Source organism: Hetaerina americana, unplaced genomic scaffold (assembly GCF_022747635.1).
Source record: "Hetaerina americana unplaced genomic scaffold, ioHetAmer1.1.p SCAF_2, whole genome shotgun sequence".
In the NCBI taxonomy this organism is placed as follows: Eukaryota; Metazoa; Arthropoda; class Insecta; order Odonata; family Calopterygidae; genus Hetaerina; species Hetaerina americana.
Genome location: NW_027286763.1, coordinates 62,225,392 through 62,239,860, shown reverse-complemented (window position 1 = coordinate 62,239,860; position 14,469 = coordinate 62,225,392).

The window sequence follows — 14,469 nt, the reverse complement described above, 5'->3', positions numbered from 1 at the left end:
TAATTGATGATATATTTATTTTGATCTAATTTAATTCAAAGCGCATATGCGGGAATATTTATGGGCAAAATTGAGGTAATTTATAAATACCTGAACGAGTAATGGATCCAAGCAAACAGCGTATGTAAAAAGAAATTTCGATTCTCCTATTCACTTTAGCCCTCAGAGACATTTTGGAGTGTACCCTAAGTGCTGAAGATCATCATATCTGATGATTCGTAACATCACTTGTAATAACAATTTGTTTCTTTTGCATTTCTGAGGTCATATTGCAGCTGAGGTGAATCTATTCAACGGGAGCCTTGCATCCGTGCATGAGTGGCCCTTCAAAACAGCTATCCTCGAGTGAATCGGAAAGAGCATTGAGTTGGTGAACGATGCTCGTAGCTGTTGTTCCAAAGTACCATCAGGGCCTGCTAGGTAACATTTTAACGTTAATTTTCATTTAAGGGATAAGAGTAGGCTAACTGTGGCTTTATGGAGGAAAATGTTGAAACGTAGTAAAATACAAAGGTGCACTGATCCCTTATGACTTGAAATAAACTGATTTTCGCAACCACCGCATTCCATGTGTTCTTTCAGGTTGAGATAGAATATTGAGATTATTTACTACACGAGATATATTTACGATACAATACCCGTATATATTGGCAAAATTCAGCAAGAGTGAAGGAAGGTACATTAGGTATTCATGTATGTACTGCCACGGAGTTTTACAAGGAATGTTGGGCTTTGTGTGATAGCATATAGATACGGCTAGAAAAAATTATTGCGTGATTTCCTAGGTATTCTGAAACGAAGGAATGTAAAATGCGAAAATTATCATTTAAAGCCAAATTGAATAAATAAGACGTAATTAGGTTTGAAAGGATTCTCCTTAAGAGGACCGCCTAAGGATAAGCCGATTGCGTCTGCGTCGTAATAGAAGGAGACAGGAAAGAAAACATAAGGGGTGTCGAAAGGAACGCAGTCAGGGAGAAGAAGACGGAACTTTTAACGAGATTGGAAGGGCTCTGACACGAGGGGAGGTTCTATGGGGTGGGAGGGCGGAGAATGGTTGGGGTTGATGGTATTGTTTGGGGAGATCACATGGCATGGAGCGGGATACTGAAGTTAACGGTTGGAAAGAGATGAGAAATCGAATGAAGACCTAAAATGTTAAAGAGTGTGGGTGGCAACACAATCGAATGGTACCAAGGATAAAAGTCATCGAACAAAATCGCTGGGTAGACAGTTGAATTCTCCGGATCACTCAACTATCATCTATTTTTATTTTTCTTTCGCTGAAATCAACAGAATGTATCCCTTTATACTAAAATAGACTAAATAGCTTTCTGGTAAAATTATCCAAACTTCCGTGCCATTAAACATTATTGCTACAATATTTTTGAAATTCCGGGCAGAAAAGGAATCTGTTGAGTGAAACATCTGAAAATGGCTAAATGAACTTTTAGAGAGGGCATCTCTTTCCCAGAATATTATGGCGTAATTTTCAACAGGTGCATATGATTATAATCGTAACCCAAGTATCTATGGTAATACCTGAGAAATTTTCCCGAAAAGATAAGATGCAATTCAAATAAACATGTAAATGAATTGATAAGGCTAAATACGAGTATTAAATCAAAGAATCCACAAAAATTTCTTTTGGATCTATTTTTCATGCCCTTTGCATTTAGAGCCAGAAACTTGCTCATAATGGCTAATAATGTAGTAATAATATACGAAAAAATTCAAAATTTTTAGTATGAATCAACAATGTTGAACTTATGTCACAATTAAGAGATATATGACGCAGGATTTTATCAATACAGGAGTATACAGAAGACTCATGCCCGTCAAACATGGGTAGAAGTTTGTTTTGATTCATCGTCAGAGAAGAAGTCACGCTTGTAGTATGGTCAAATTCATAACCTTTGGGGCTTATTCGACAGACGCGCCGGACAGGTAATTGAAATGCGATAATTCGTGATAGACCACCGTTGGGGAAAAGCGTAAAATGTGTTTTCGAACTGGGAAGCTTTAGGCATTGATTGCATATAATGTTAGGATGTTTGTGTCCAAAATAAGCACGCTTTTGTAGTGATTGACAGAAACACCCTGTTTGTCTTGGCTAGAATAGAATATCACCTTGGTTTAAATTTCGGCAACATTCTGGTGGATGAATGTAAGACCTTCAATGAATAACATTTCTTCAACTATTGCTTGAAATACATTAACATATTCATTTTCCCTCCAAAAATTTCATATTTGATCAGAGTATTTTTTTAATAAAATAGTTTTCGAAGCGCCATTTTCATCATTTCTAAGAATTTTCATTTACTAATAAAAACACTAAACCAGCGTTCTTTTTCTAGAAGAAGAAAACACATCAAAGAGTAAAATTTGGCAATTATGATTATTACTTGTTATTGGTAAATCCAAAGTATTTATTTTTATAACACAAATAAATCTTGTTAGCAATGCAGCTACATGTAAAATGAGAATCCATATTATAATATTCGACGGAGCCTATGCTTTTCTACCACCCAATGGCCCTAATTCAGTTATTTTATTAATACTTCCATGTTTAACTTGGTTTGCTTTGTTTTACTCTGGTCTTCCTTGAGAGCCTATAAGGAAAATTAACTAATTGACGCCCAAGTCTAACTGAGAAGAAAGGTAGTACGCCAGCCATAATGGACAAAGATATTGGCATATTAATCCATTACAAGAAATCCATATATAATAATTACTAAAGCTTCCCACTGTTGATCATGATATGTTAGTATATTACTGCTATTTAAAAAGATTTATCATTCATTATAATATATATCTATTTCAACATATCAGTCTTAAATCTGTAGTATTTTTAATGTTTTCATATACACCTGGCATTGTGACAGAGATATAACTAGGCAGGGGAATTTTCATAAAATATATCATTCTTAGTTTTCCTTATGCAATAAATGTGTAAATTTATGCAAAAAAGAAAATCCCTAGACAGTATTGGAAGGAATTGGTGATTGTAAATAACCTAACGAAGGGATTAAATTCTTTCTTTTCCTCAAAAATGAATTGGTAATTCACTACTATCACTGGTAACTACTTATGAAAATATGTAATGAAGTCAGGAAGCTACCCATTGAGCAGACTTGTGGCCTGACGCACTTTCTTAAAATTGCAGAGGGAAACTAAGCCATAACACGATTGAGGTGAAGTAAATCACCATTGATCATTTATTAAATAATACCACTTCTTATTCATATAAAGGTGACTGGAGTACCTTTAACGCGGATCCTCATTATGTGAGTCATCAGGCGCTGAGTTACGTATGAAGTTCGTTCCCGAAAAGAGATCGGACCGCCTCCTACAAAAATTTACCATCCCAATCCCGTTGCCTTGAAATCCTACAGGTGCCTCAGTCGTCACTCACTCATACTCTTGTCTTCCTGCGCTCGCCTCACATCTCCCCTCCTCTCTCTTTTCTTCGTCCTCGCCCCATTCCCTTTGCTGTATAATTTTGCCTTTTCCCTCCTCTCCGAGGGCAAAGTGGCTCCTTAGCAGACGACGCACTCCCGTCAGCATAAAAATGTCCCACTGAAAACTCGTATCTAAAGCCTGATCTGCGAGGATGAAAAAGGGTATATCGCGCAACCATCGTCGGCCCTGGATTCCGACGTGGGAGGGGAATATGTAAGGAACCATTTTAATTATTCAAAATGGACCGCATGATGAATCTCGAGGGTTCAGGGTTCCGATTTGTGCATTGTAAAAGACTCCATTTTTTCCGTATAATTTGAATCAAAGGAATTTCTTTATTTTAAATTATAATGAATCTTTAAAAACGATTCAAAAAATTTTGATTGCCTTGGTGATTTTGAATGGTGAATGACGTGGGTTACTCAGAAGCTTTGAGGCTGGCATTTTTAACGTTTAGATTTGAAATATGGAGTTTGTGCCTCATGAAATTCATATTTTGAGTATTTTATGATTCAAGTACTAAAACCAAATCTTTTCAATCATTCTAACTTATTTTTGCTAAAGGAAACGCAATACCCTCATGGCAATGGCGATTATCTTTCTAATTATTATTTTTTAGTCTTTATCCTTCTCAGGAACAAATCCAATTTTTAATACCAGCTAAGATATGAGTCGTGCGATGAAAAAGAATAGCTTTCAAAATACGTTTTAAAAAAGCTCTTTAGCCTAAAACAATGCGATTATGCGTGTACTTCATCTCTCACAAACTTTTTACTATTATTTTGTAACAAACCACCATGAAGAATCCATGAATTATAAAACTGAGAACATAACTTCAATTACTTTAGAAACGCCATTTAAAAAAAATAAATGACAAAATGGGGGAAAAGCTTCAATTTGTATTGCCAAAAAGCAAGATGAAGTAAGTTTATTTTTAGAGATTATTTCCTGAAATTTGCGATTCTTTATCGATAACATAATTTCTTAATTAAGAAAAAGGTATAGATCCTCCGAACATAACTTGATTTTTCAAGTCTAAAGAAGCATTCTTTCTCAAGTGAGATAAGTTAAAGGAGATAATTGGACTTCCGTTGATTAACTGATTAACTAATTGAATTTTGGTGGCAAAAATTGGGAAAAGTTTGGGAATTTCCCATGAGCCGAAAGTTCTAACCTATAACGTTTATTTTTTGACACCCCTCTGTTTTAAAAGAAAACTTAAAAAATGATTATTAATTATTTAAAGCTTATTCACCTTTGACCTGCCAGTCTTTGACATTTTATATTCAGTCTCTTTTGAGTATCTTTTGAATCTCAAGTGTTCTCAGTCTCTTTTGAATCTCAAGTGTTTTACTTTCCAAAACGCAACAAACCCCATCATAAAAATTTACTCTGTTGAAATCAGTTTTTGCTCCCAACACTCCAACTACCACAATATTTCCCTTCGTATTTATGGCTGCCCTTTTTAATTAATCTGTAATTGACCATTTACCATATCATTATGCATGACAAGCTTTTCTTATTTGCAAAAGCTAACTTAGTTACGAAATACCTAAAGATTGACCAGAAAGAGTGTGGTGAAATCTGGAATTCCTACGGGAATTCACTCGTAAATACAAGTTACTCTGTCTGCCTTTCGAGCTTCTTATATTTACTTATTTCCTATATAAATTTAGATTCAATGCAGACTCTGCTTACTCTAGAGTTTCTGTAAAATATGAGCAGGTCAAGGTAAAAATCCCCAACGGTACAGTTGGCTTCCAGCTTTGGCAGATGGCGGATCGTTCGTTTGCGAAACCTCTGAAATGTAACCTCGTTACGCTCCGTCATAAGCCGGTTACTGGAACAGCGTTAACCCATCAAATGTTGCGTGAAACTGAGAAAAATCAGGAAGGAGTCTCATGACTGCTAATTATGATAATGCCATGAGAATATCGGATGTTTTTGAGTGAAAAAATTTGTTTTAGAAGGATAGATAAGATGTTGAATACGCTGAGCCCAGGATGCCCTTTGACCTCAGAAAGTGATGATAATCTTGTAAATGTGAAGGCTTTGCTGAACAGTGATCGTAGATTAAGTATTCATATGGTACTTGATGAGACTGGCATCCCTAAAGTGATCTACATTAACTTGTGACCGAAAATATGGGCATGAGAAGGGTGTGTGCGAAGTTGGCGCCCAGAGGGTTCCCGGACAAACAAACGGAAACTCACACGCGGATCTGCCAAGAACTTCTCGACCATGTAAGTGAGGATCGGCATTTTTTAGACCATCCCCCACCAGGCTTCTTCCCCTTCCTCCGCTTCAAATGCTTTCTGAAAGGATGACACCACACCTCGTTGGGAGCGTTACAACTGGCCGTGACGAAGGAGCTTGGCAGTATTCCGGACACCGCCATCCAAAAGCCGCACGAGGCGTGGAAAACCCGCAGGGCTGCCAAACAAGGCTGCTAAAAATTTTGAATAAATGTATCAATATTGGCAAAAAATAATTTTTAATCGACTTAGTGCTACTACTTTTGGGAGGGACCTTATGCATTAAAAAGAATTTTTGAAATGAGGTTTTTTAATAAATCTGCCTGCGGAGAATTATCGAAACCAATAGTGTCGCTGTCAATGTGGTGAGATCAATTTATGTTCCCATCGCGTGATAGGTCTCATGAATAGAGATCGCGTGAGTACGTCGCCTGATAGACCATGGATTAAGATTGATATCCTTCTTTGCAAGCTTTCCGTAACGCAAAACCTCAAGTTCATTATTCCTTATTAGGTACATGAGTACTTCCTATCAGTCAAAGAATTATTGAAGCAAATGTACATTGAACTTTGTTGACTTGATTAACGCCCATATCACGTGGTGGACGAAGAAGACTTTTACCAATTTCCCATCGATCAATGGATACTAATTGCTCTTGTGGAAACGCTAAAGAACTACTTCTATATTTCTGATATACTTTCAGAGATTCCTCTGTCAATAGCAATGTTAATTTAAGTAATTAATAAATTTATCTATGGGCTTAATGGGGAAACTTCTATTAAAATGGTACTTTGAAGATATTATATTAATTAAATAAAATGTGATTTTTACTTTAAAAATTGACCATGTTTAAACAGAGAGCTATCTGGGAGCTACCTAAAGAAATTATTCAAATATAAGTCATATATATTAAATAAAAACAGTGACACCGAGCAGTAGTTTTACTAATGATGAAAAATATTTCAAGAAAATGTAGTTCAAACTGGCCGAGTGGACAATTCATAATTTGTTCTAGGCAAAATTACTGGTCTATTTTATTTTTGTCAATATTGCAGAGAAGACCATGTCATATTTCAAACAAAAAATTCGGAAATTATTTTCCTATTTTTGAAATTATTGCATCACTTTCTCTGGTGCATCTACAACGTATGACTAATTTTATGTTTCATTAATATTGAATTTTCCAAAAAATTCATTTTTTTCTCACTGCTCATGCTAGATGGCATTCTAATCTTTCATCTGATGCGTAGAATGAGGATATAATCGTTGCACAGTCGAGGTCAGTAACACGCTCGATAAGAGGAGTTGTTCTCACAAAACCCATGGGCGTATGGAGAGATCAGCCAATTTAACATCGCTAGCTCTTCATGTGAATTACTTATTGTAAGACAAAAGCCAATCAAGTCCCGCTGCGCAAGTCCCATAAACATCAAAAACATGGTTATGACTGGCTAACCGCAACCCTAAGGATGAGATGAAGAGTACGGTTTTGGGCTTGGTCAATGCAAGGTAAGTAGAACAACGCTCCAACCTCGTACTGCGTAATGATCGCCACTTCGGCCTCGTTCCGGTACGTTCCATGCCATTCTGTTGCACAAAATATTATCATCTACTCTCTTATTACCTTTTGGATAAAAACCTTGCCCATCTTATCAAGCATTTTTCCATGAAATCATGTAAATAATTATTTTAATAATCATACACAACGGTCAAAATTTATAAACCATGTTAAAAATATTCATGAAATGGTGTTTATTTTGGCTCATTTCAATGGTATTGGGCTCAACCTTGGGAACATTTATCTTGAAGAATAAGAAAAACCATGTATATTCACAAAAATTTATTAAAGCGGTACTAACGGTTTCGTCGCATAGGTGACATCTCCAGGTACAACTATAGGTAATATTTCTTAGAATGGATGAAATATAGTAGATAAGCACAGTGTTTTTTCTTTAAAGTTTTCATTAATCATTCGTGTAGAATTATTTGTAAAGTTTGTTGAATCGCTTGAAGCCGTAATAATAGATCACATTTCCTCTCGAATGGTTTCGGTGAAAAAGTCATCATATTAACTTTCTTGTGAAGTTTTTTCCTTCAATCTACTATTTTTATTTGAGGATTTTGCGTTTATATCCTTTTTATATCATGGTTACGCGGAAATTAAATGTCTATGCTTAATGATAATTTTTTTTATAATATTAAGTTTTCATAGATATATCAAGTGAGGTACATAATCAATCAAAATATAATTTGAACGAGTATAATCAATAATATTTACCCACACTGATTCAATCGTCGGCATCGAAATATTCACTGCATACTCGTTCTGTTCCTTCCTTTTCTTTCATTTTTCTTCCTTGAATCCTCCTTCCTGAGCTAATGAGCGCACAAAAGTTAGGATAAATTGTTCCTGGTAATAAAATTTTAGAAGGAGCGCCGTCTGCTGCTCATCGTGAAAATTCGGTAATTCTACCCTCGGGGATTCTCTTCTCTCTTCAACTACTTCGTATTTTTCTTCTCCTCCCACTTCACTGTTTGCAGCTAACGAGTTTAGTAATTGACGAGGTTTTAAGTGGCACAACGTTTTCTATTCTCACTTGTTAAGCTACAGCTTGAAGTTTTCCTGCCTTCTTCCTACTTACGATTTTACGAACTCAGGCTACTTCCGTAACGGAACTTGAGTTAATTTTACAGTGCGCACATCTCTTACGCCTTCAACGCCTAAGCTATCTTCCCATGCCTTGTTCTATTCTATGCGTTTCTCAAGATGTTTGTCGTTTAGATTGTTATTCTGCCAGTGAGAAAAAGAGATTATCTATGATTTTGACGAACAAATAGTTTCGAAGAATACTTTCAAGAATTCCTCTCTGTCGCAGGATTATTGGGTACAGTAGTAGATGTTAAGTGAAGAAATTCGTATGCCATATCGTGACTGCAACTTTGAGACGAATATGCCATGATAATTGTGTTTCCAAAACCATTCTATTCAGACCATCGTGAATATAGTTAGGTTAAGACTTTCGGTAGAATTATTTTGTGTTTGGATGAGTTATTTGAAGTGTTAAAAATAATTAAAGGGGTAATTTGTGGGTTAAACCATGGAATGTTTGACAGCAAACTATGCGTAAACTTTAATTTTATTTGCTAGGTTTTCACTTGATAGTCATTCCATTCAGGAAGCTGCATTTTTTTATTTACGTTTTTATCTAGATTTATATCTACATTTTTAGCTACCATTTAATCCGCATAACTTATTGACAGTTGCCATTTGTCTTTCACGGATAAATAAAAGTAACATAACCGCTATTATATTCATTAATGGTTTTTAAGCAAAAAAGCATTGCTTATATGGGCGTAAAATACCGTTATTTAATTCGCTAATTAAGTTATTACCTATGATGGTTTATCCTGTTACTCAGTCTCAAGTACAACAACAATAACAGCACAAATTACTCATGTGAAAAGGGAACTACGTATATATTCATCGGATGCTAAAATAATTGTGCCTTTGCTATCTCAAATATTCACCATTCCCCATCGAGATGATCTTTAAGGAGTAATACTTAAAGACTAAGAAATCGGTACAAAGGAGTTAGTCGTTTAGTGATTAGAAACGAAAGAAGGTATTGGCATCGGAGGCGATCGAATTTCAGATGTCCGCCTCATGTGCCTGCGTATTACCTTCGCCGTCTTCATTGCCCTTGCTCGCTAAAATATCCCTCCGCAGGGGAAGAATGATTGGGGCCTCACATGCAATCCAACCGGATGAATGTACATAATTCACGTGCAGAAACTCGGACGGATCGAGGGGACAGTACTCTCTGCCCCTTACCGCAGCACGCCCTCATCATTATTCCCTTCGCCCCAGTAACACACTCCAACTCACCCTGGCCAACTTATTTTCCTTTCAAATCTCCCTCTTTTCCATCAAATTCGCCATTCCTTATCCGTCGAACTTCTGGCGCCCACTTTATATCTCCCCGAAAATAACGTCTTTATTTTCTCTCACAGAGGGGAATTATTTTGCTCGCTTAAACCTTCCAAACCCTAACCGGCACCCCACCCTCTTTTCCCTTCGACCCTTTTCGTTCTCCCCACTGCACCCCTTCTCCGTCCCCTCCCTCGTCCTCCACTCCCCTCATCTGCTCCTTCTGGCCCCAATTCCTTTTAGTCATCATCCCACTTTCACTTTTCTCCCACCATTTCCCTCATTTTGCCTCCTCTCTCATTTTCTTCCCTTCAGGACTCTCGTTCCTGCGTTTAACGTTTGCACACTTTCCCCATTCCGCCGATCACTTTTGAAAATTTCCAGCCTTTCGCTGCTCTCCCCATAGCCCGCATTAGCGATTGTGGTAATTGAATTAATCGCGTTGAATGAGTTTCTTTTCTCTTGTTTTTGTGTGGCAAATTACTACTAAAAGCATATTCCGCAACACTACATTCCGGTTAATTTTATTTCATTACTAACGCATTGTATCCAAAATCATCAATAATCAAATAGTGTATTGAGCTTTAATGATTCGGTGGACAAGACTGGCATGCTTAAATGTTTCAATCTGGAACCAAATCTATGACTGCTATCAATTGCAATTTATCATTACTTCATCAGTGAAGGGCGTAGGTACGCGTAAGATATAAGTATTGATGTGTTCCTTCAAAAACCAGCATAAAAACAATTTAATTCGTAGGCTGTGGTTTCAATGTCATATTTTGACAGAGGGAACATACAAAATTCATAAGAATGTGTATTTCACCGGAATACTGATGACAAATTCGTCACGGACCTCATGAATTTAGACAAGATCTCTCTGAAGCATTTTGGTAGCTTATGATGGACAGCTAAGTTCCCTGTCCAAATCCAGCTAATGAATTTGAATAATTAAGGCATAGGCCGGCAGATATTCACATATTAAGATTTAGCTGTAGGGAGGATACATTTATAGGCATCGAATCCCTCTTGTTGAATGCGAAAATTTCTGAGGTGATACCAAAGGAGAATCCAGAGATATTTATTCGCTGCAAAGATCCCTGAGCGTTGCTACCAAACACTTAGTCTCAAGTACGAAATGTGTTCTCCGCCAACAATCAGTTGAGGAAATCGCGATGGATTTCCTCTTGTAAGAATGCCTGCCCGCAATAGTATCTCCATTTTATTTTATTATTTAATTGTACGGTACCAATCGCTCGAGATCCCTTATCTGCCTCAAGGTCCCCATCCGCTCTTCCCTTCCGATGAACCTCTCTCCACGCGATGAGGCTCAATCCGAGGTCAATTGTCCCCCGTCCACTCATCCGGTCCAATTCCATTCCATCTTCTACGCGAAGTATTATCCAATTTATGTTTGTCTCCTCCGAGCGTCCGTAATACCAGGAGCTTCCTTCCCTCCCGCTTGCGATATCCTGAGGGTTAACCGAAGCCTTTACTGAATTCTATTTCTATCTCCAGACCACCAGGGCTTCTTTGAGCACTATTCCCCTTTTTTTTATTCCCCGTTGGTTTCCATCGCGTCTGTTCTCTTTGACGATGCCATTAAAACATTAACAACCGCCCTAACTTGCTCTTGGGCAATAAATATATTTCATATATTCCGTTCCTTATTTTCAAACACTAAATTTTTCCCTACTTGTGACAATGTGACCACATGTGAAAATTATGTACGAAATTGACTAGTACAATATGGGATATGAACTTAAGAATCTGTAGAACTCTGTTACACCTTTCTTTTCGGTCTATCTTACGATCAAAATGTCCAGTATTTTCCACACATAAAAAAGAATATGTTTTATCATCCGTTTAGTCATACTATCTCAGTCCAAAATCCAATTACTTTAAACCTCGTTCTTCATTGATACTCCCCAAATGCTTTTATTTCTTATTTTCTTCGCGCACCCCATTTTCAATGAAATTTCAGCATATTTCCTTCACCCTAAATTTCATCCGAAATCTCAATATAATCCCTATCATTACCTTTTTTCCTCATCATTTGTTTTAAATTTAATGGTCAATAAATTTCATTGTTTGCTAAAATTGTTATTTAAGTTATTTATAAGCATTAAATACATCATTCTTAACCTCAACATTTCACAAGCTCTGATAAAACCCTACACATCTTCATACGGTTGACCAAGTGCGGAATATTTACCCTAAGAACTGGCCCTTTTTTAGAACACTTATTTAAAGAAGTGTGAACCGTATCTTTTAAGGTTGAAAATATCTTTTTTTTTAATTCTTCAAAGGAAATCGCAAGTAACCTCTATCGTGGATATTGATTTTTAAGCGGTAATTGGCCTCGTATTTGATTAATTTTCAGTTATTATTTTGATAAATAATTCCCTCTTCTTAATACACTAAAAATGTATGGTACCAATATATATTTATTACCACTTCTAATTCTGTAGATATTACCTCACTTTATTGCCAAAATAATAAAAGAAAAAGGTCATCTGCATGTTCTAATACACCTATACCTATATACAATTATTCTCTCCAATCTCGAGAGGCTTTATCAGTTGGTCTATAATGTTCAATCTTAGTTGTGTCGAATGTAACTACATGACTTTTCGAGAGAAATTAATTATTTTAGAACTTGGAAATAATTTTTTAAGATATTGCCTTTTTTTGATACGATAATTGCAGTGTTTATTGTGTTTTAAGTTACGTGCACACACCTTGGGGTGCCCTCCATTTCATGCGTCAGTTGTATTGACTCGCTATAATTTACATTCCATTACACACATTAGAGCACTTCGATTCGAGCTCCCTGAAATCAGGGAAGGATCATTAAAATGCATACCTAAGTGCTCCGTACAAAAATGGCACAGCTAAGGCAAATATGTCATTTGGCTGTTGTTAGGTTGGGGTGTTTATCGGCACGCCAATTTTAATTTTAAAATTTTGCGTTTACTTTATCATTTTTTTAAATAACTTGATTATCCAGCTTCTTCACCAATCAAAATTTCTGCCCGCTTCAAAGCCATTCCAATTTATATTTCGGCAGTAACTTTGTCAATGCGGATTGGTGACAAGCACGGCCCAGGAAGCCGTGGCATATTGATGTGATTGATTCTTGAAGCGGAACTGACTCGTTCTACGATGAAAGCATATCTTAGTTGCAGCCGTCATACTAGATAATAACTGATGACCCAGGAAACATCTTGATCCACGCAAAGTTTTGTTCAGGCTCAACATTTAATGCAAAGTTATTTAGCCATATTATTGAGCACAGAGATTTTATGGCCATCATGTAAATGCAGTGGAATTTTATGAATTGACGTAGTTAGTTGCATGTATTTTACGTTAATCATTTTGGTGCAATATGTTATATTTTATCTTTATAAGCATTATTAAACTTTTGATTAGTTTTTCTCTTCGAAAGTTTTGATTCTCTCGTAAAGATAAGATCTGGCTTTTCCCATAGCTAATTTTCCTTTCGTCTTGTCATTCAGCATCTTTGTTTCTTGAAGCGATAGTGTTAAAAGTTTTGATGAGAGCTCAAACCTTGGCTTTAACGAGAAAAGAGGAAAATAGGCTGCCCTGTAAAGAAGGCGACCTTTTGTATTAAAATTTGTTTCAAGATGTCGGGGAAGCTGAAGGCTTTTAAGAGCGTTTTAAAGCTAGAGAGATTAAAATGATCAAAGGAAGGAACACTGAGTGATGCCGGGAAGAAAGATAAATGGAAGTAGTTGGATGGGAAATTCTCTATTTTACAAATTGTTTTCATGTTTCCAACATGTATACGAGCCAATACTTTAAATATAACTTTTTGAATTCTTAGCGCTATATATAAATTTATGTTATAAAAGATTTCTAATATTTGCAAATATTTCTACTTCTAAGGAAACTAGGCATACTCTAATTTAAATCATTGGATGTTAAATAAACATTTAGTTGTAAATAGATAGATAAATAGATAGAGGTCTTTATTTGCGCAAATTTGAGACCTAATGGTCCCTTCTTCCATTCAACACATTGTCGTATACATATTATATTAGTCTTTAAACTTATAGTTACATTCATATGCACATATAAATACATATAGACGGTCATACATTCATTTAGTATAGATTTGCACATCAAAAGAAAAAAGTATATATATATATATATATATATATATATATATATATATATATATATATATATATATATATACGAGTATATATATATATATACCCACACATACACACATACACATGCCTACACATATACAATACACATCGTAAATCGTATATGTATGTATATGTGATAATCATATAAATCAACAAATGAAAAATATATGACGTGAAAATATGTACTCTAATATAAATGGATAAAATCAATTAGGTATCAATAATACCTATAACCTTAGAAATCGCTGATTGGCCCATTTTATTTTAGATCCCTGGGTTTCAGACATGAATTGGTGCGTGTATGTATACATGGCCCATTATGAAAGTAACGCGCGTGATTTTTTTTGTGACTCGGCCAGTCATAGCAGCGTGGTAAAACCGGGTACGTGCATGAACATTTTCCATTCAATTCATTTAATATCCATTTATTTTCCCAATATTCTTGTATAAAATTGTCATACATGTATTATTGGAAACTTGTTCGTTGAAATATGTTCATTGGTGAAGATTGAAGTCTTTTGAAATGTGGAAGAGGAAAAGAGAGGGAAAGGGAAAATGGATATAAAGAAAACAAACAAAGAAGTAATATGCATAGTTGATAAAGAAAAAGGGTTGTTTTGCGAACTCCAAAGGGGAAATTTTTGA